The sequence below is a fragment of the Apteryx mantelli genome, chromosome 6, assembly GCF_036417845.1.
Source record: "Apteryx mantelli isolate bAptMan1 chromosome 6, bAptMan1.hap1, whole genome shotgun sequence".
Classification (NCBI taxonomy): Eukaryota; Metazoa; Chordata; class Aves; order Apterygiformes; family Apterygidae; genus Apteryx; species Apteryx mantelli.
In genome coordinates this window covers 19,515,525-19,521,524 of record NC_089983.1, presented here as the reverse complement: position 1 = coordinate 19,521,524, position 6,000 = coordinate 19,515,525, and positions in this window count along the sequence as shown.

Below are 6,000 nucleotides of genomic sequence, written 5' to 3'. Positions count from 1 at the left end.
GCCATTCCCCTTCTCTCCACCCCACTCAGAATTGTTCTGGTTTGCCTAGGCTTACACTCCAGGCAGGTCCATTTTGTGTCTGAAGGAACGTGCTTTATGGGACCGTAACCTATCTCAGCTGAAATGACTGAGGCCGATTCTAGGAGACCTACATTAGAATACCAGAAGTAAGCTGCTACTTCTGTTCTTCAGCCCATCCTGCTCAGGTCTGGCTGCTCCTTCAAAGCAATCTAATCTGTGTGTTTTATCTTCAAGAAAATATCAGTAGTACATAATATTTCAGAGTACTTACTGTCAGGGAGGCACTCCCAACAGGAAATAGAAGCAAGCACATTATTATCTCCCTAATCTTCTCCAGGCTTCCTATCCCAACTTTGCACAAAACAGACTACTGATCAGGCTGACTCTTTTCTCTAAGTGTACTTGGTGCAGTTCTCTTTTCCTTTCATTACTAGACAGAAATATCAGCAGTGATCAGATTTGGAACCAAGATGCCCCAATCCAGGCCAATGCAAATGAGGCATAGGTCAATCTGGCATTCACAAGCAGTTCTAAGCTGCTCACACCCCTGTTCCTTAACAGCATCAGCAGAAGGGCTTCCAGCCCTTCCATGCTGACACCCCAAATCCTACAATTTCCCCCCCACCAACCCACAGTCCCTCTCCCGGGTGTGCCACAGCAGTGGGTAGCATTCCCAGTCCCATCTCCTCTCCAAAATTTGCTGTACCAGGCTTACATCTTCCTTCTTTAAACAAAATTTTGCTGTTGTAGGACTGCAGACTTGATTTTTCAAGACATCTGAACATCCACAGCTCAAAAGGTATACCTGGAAATCTGATCCCGCATTCAAACTAGACAGTTACTGTAATAAGCCTGTGTACTCATTATTCAATGTTCATGACATTGCCAGTTTTATAAACTTTGTATGGCAGAAAAGACAAAACAAAGTTTTTTGTTCTACCTTCTTAAGTACCATTCACATGAACTTCTCAACTCTTTTTTAAATTCAAGCACAGTGCACAACAAGGTGTTCTGCATTAAGGCAGGAAAGATTATGAGAATGAAAGGCCAAACTGTGTTATCAGCTACAGTGACAGCAACCTGGAGAAAGGCCACTGTATTCATTAGAGTTATTTCAATTTTACACTGTAAAATAGAGAGAGGACTTGAAAAAGATTATTTCTAAACCCTCTGTTATTTAAACTGTCAGCCAAAAGACTATGCTGAGAATGCCTTTACAAACAAGCTGCTTGGCCCATCACTCTCAGGTTTTAAGCAACTCAATCGGAATGTAGAAAGTATTAATAGGATCAATGCTATGCAAATTCTCAGCTATTTTCACAACAGTCTGAAAATCTTCCATGTAAAAGTATCAAAATTTTGCCTTTAATTAGAAAATTAAGAATTGTATACATCTGACCTATGCAGAAGTTTTGTGCAAAGGAGAAATTCTCTGACTGCTTTAAAAATATATCAAGAATAAATATTGAAAAAAGCGACTGTACCACAAGCTCATAAGAGTGCTTGGAGTTTCTGTTTTGTTTTTCAGTAGTAGAATTTTAAAGCAGAGTGACTAGAGGGTTTGCACTGCTTCTTATGCAATTGTTAATCCAGATACTTAGTCTAAGGAAACACAACACAACTTTACATAGATCCAGATCGCTGGGTTGTGTAAACTAACCTAACTCCCTTCAAATCCCAATTTCTCAATCAGATTAACAGATGATTACCATAGGGCAAAATGGATTGATTTCAGCAATTTGAATTTTCTTGGACTACCCTGGAATGAATTAATAAATTATTAAAATATAGATTCAACAGAGAAATTAACATAGAGATCATTGCATCTAAGAATTTAATCTCATGGATTCTGAAGTAACAAGGTCTGAATACAAAACCGCCCATGATTTGAATGGAAAATATTCCAGAAAAGACAAACATAAATGCAAACACCTTCTGACCATGCTCTCTCCCTTCTAGCCTTTTCTAGAGACCTCTTCCACCTGTTGTGTATCCCAGACTCCATTCTAACTTTGACTAGCTCTGGACTACCCTGGACAGCTGGCAAGGTTTCAGCTGCTCTCTTGTGGCCAACATTAGAGCTGCAATTGTCCTGGTACTGTTCAGTTCCAAGGACATTCAAGAGTGCTTCTTTTAAAGCACTACAAATTTCTTCAGATTACAATAATTTACAGTTGAATCCAGTAAATTATTCAAGTTCAAACTCCCAGTCATGTTATCATGGCTTAGCACGTTACCAAGCATCAGTTTAGACACAGAACTGAGTACATGTAGATTCTTAGCCCACAGTGAAGCATGGCAACTCAGCACAACTTAGCCCCGAAGGCAGAATCAATGCTAACCTGTACCTCTCACATCTGTAAAAACATCTGACACAAATGTACTGCCAATACCTTGAAAAGAGGACTTCAAGGTTGATAGCAGTTTTCAGAAGGATGACCCAAGATTCTCAGTATGCTTTTAACAGCAGCCTGTTGGAGCTGGAGTTTGTTCATTTGAGCATACTGTTCTGGTCAAGTGCTTGCTAATCAATATTGTCTGCTGACAGCATAATGGCAACTTCAAATATTTTCTGGCATCAGTAGTGACTGCTTGTTTTGTAACTGTTTACATTGTTGAGTAACGTGTGTTATTTTGTATATTTTTAAAGATCCTTTATGTGGAAAAGATGGGAACTTTGAAAGATTCTTAAATACTACTTAGTACTTAATTAAAATTGTGTCCAGGTATTATATTTTGTTTCCCTTGACCAAGTTTGTATCAACATTTCCCTTTTATTAAAAAACAAAAAACCCACAATGATAGAGTATCCTAAAGTGCAGAAGTCAAAACATTCATACATGCACAAAGCAGAACTTTGTCAGGAAATACACTCAAATGAAATTAAATTTAACTTCTCTTGGTTACTTCTCAAGGCTGCTCTTTGGGGATAAAATAATTACCTACAAACCCTTTGCTCAAAAAATCTGCATACCCCTGCCCCAGCTGAGTACTTCCTTTTCTCTTACACTTGTCTGCCCCACTCTCAGAACTGACTAAACTTTGAAAAAACAGATGAAAATTAACCTACCAAAAAAAGAAAACAGTTTTATGCTAGAAATAGTTTAGAGCACCTGAGCTGGCACAAGGGAAGTTCACATGCATAAGAATGCATAGATTGACCTAAGATATATCACTGAACTACAATTGCTAATTGTCAGCCAGATCAGCTCCTACCTCACCACCTATCTCATGAAGACCAGTACAAGGACATAGCAAATGGTGGGACTGCAGCAGCCCTGAGTAAAGTTGATTTAAGATGTCATAGACCTGCACCTGAGACATAAGGTGCAGACCTCTTCCCCTATTAAGCACAGCTACTCTTATGGGTATGAATGAAAGTAATTTCAGGTGTAATCATATGGTAGGAATCCATCCATTTTAAAGAAGACTTGTCAAAAGCACATTCCATATCAATAGAAATATCTGTAATTTGTGGTAAGACCAGAAGTTGAAAATAATGCTCACATTCACTATTATGCTGTAAAACCATTATCACCGCTCTTACAAACCGATCAATGAAACCTTCTCAGGAACACAGTGATGAATTGTTGATTCATAAACATTAACTGTATTTATTACTGAACATGAAAAGGATCATCAGTAAGGAAATTATACTTTGACTACTGGGTTACTTGATCATCAACCTTTGTAACACAGCAACAACAAATAAATTACTGAGGCGGCAGAGTGCTGGGAGGCACTCAGATTGAATGAATTGCTCCACAGAACATGAGTGACAAATTACAAAGTGTATTAATCAATAGCATCAAAACTGTTCTGTGTGATCCAGGTATGTGTATTTCTCACAGAATTTGAAGGACAAGGCCCAGAACCCCTCCAGTGCCAATTTCAGTTAAGCTGAGTTTGGGCTGCCAGGTTCATATAAGCACTGGTACACTACAGAGAAACCTGGATCAGCTGCCTAAACTGGCTCACCGCACAGTCCCACAAGCAGCTATGCCGAAGCAAGGGTGGAGGCAGGGAAGCGTGGCTGAAGATGGAGGGAAGTGTCAGACTGACCTTTTATGATTCTATATCCTCAGTTTCTTTTTCCGTTGAAGGTAAACATAGTAATGCTAACAGTGTAATGTTTGCAATTTATTGTATTGTTAAATATTCTTAAACACAAATTGGCTTTTCTCATACCTCTACTAGGAGCCAGAATCCTCGTTCTCCCTATTTCACTGCCAAAAATTCCAATGAACTTCAGAAAGGCTGATGGACACCATCAAAACAAGGTGCAATCTTGCTCACAAGCTGAAAGAATTATCAGAATACATAACATCTATCATTATGTGTGCTACAAACCATGAAGCAGGAAAAGTCAACATTCTTAGTTCACTTACTAAAGTAACAAACATTTCAGATAATTTATCAAAATTTGCACAATGTTTGCAGTGCAGTAAATAGCAAAAGGACTTGTGGATTTTTATGAGATTTCTATACAACTGAGCTGTCAGTAGCAGTTTGTAAGTTTGGAATAGCTCTCCTGAGTCTTTAGAATGAGGTACAATATTTAAAAAGAGGGAAAGGGATAAAATGAGACAAATAAAAACCCTGTAATGTTCCTACATTAACTTCCTTGATAACATCTTACCAAATTCCCCAGATACTTATCAATAAATATATGAACTAATTTCCTTGAAAATCAGCACCATCACTGACGTTGACTTGATTCCTAAGTAGTGCGTGTTACTTGCTTGAGTTGCCCAGTTAGGAATATAGGATTAGAAGAGGCTTCCTGGGATACCAAGTTCACTCAGCAGTTAGCTCAGGGATTAGAGCATACAATTCCTTTCATAACTAAATCAAACTCTATCTTAAAAGAAAGAAATTTTTTTTCTTCATTGGTGCTATAGGATGATATTTTCAGAACTTTCTTGTCATAATAACTTGGCTCCTTTTTCCATTTCTTAGCCTAAATTTATAATAGTGAATCATGTTTATATGTACTATCATCCTGCTTGAATACTCTTCTCTCCCCTGCCGTATTTGTAAAGAAGGGAGGACAGATGCATCACTATGATATATATAGTAGTAGGGAAGAGGCAGAGAAATATTACTACCATCATATAAAAGAGTAAACTAAATAATCTTAATATCTGTAATATTATATAATTCCTGTCTCCTCTGGAATACTTTTACACAAATGCATGGGCTTACAAGGGAAAGCACTCATCTATTTTTCTTCCTATCTTGTCAAAGTAAACAGTTGCTTTTCTTGCAGGAGAGACATTACATCGTCATGAATGAGAAGTGGATCTTCAGACAATCTGACTACTGAATTTAAATGAAAAATGTTTAGTGAATCCAGACCGAATTAAACTATTTCAGAGATATCTTAGGGAAATGATCACCATTTTAAAAATCACTTCCATCTTTTCACATCATATAAAAATCCCCTGAAAGCAAAATATTGAAATATTCATTTCCTAAAGTGTTCTTCTTAATTTTTTTCCCTCTCAGTTCTTTAACAAAAAGTTTTTAGAGTGCCAATGGATGCCGAGCTGCTTGCAACCCAACCTACTACATTTCAAGTAAATGTCCTTATGACACCAGCCTTGTGTTTCTGTTACAGGTAATAAAAGAAACAATAACAAGGGATCACCAACAGCACACATTTCATTCAAAATAACAGTAGCAGTGTCATCAAACTACAGAAACAGCATATAAATTCATCACGTCCATCTTCCCATGCCAATTACATCATCACAGTGACTAAGCACTCAAACTCCTCATCACTTCACTGATAAGATGTTGCACATTCAGAAGTATCCATGCTTTCATCTGTACTTCCTAAGTAACTAAAGTAAAGTATTACTTGAGAAACAAGAGACAAGCTAAGCTTTTTCTGGCACACATAACAGGTCATAATAAAGATTCTGTGATTGTCAGCTTTGATGTTGTATGTATCAGACTGGGATTCATCCTTCTCTC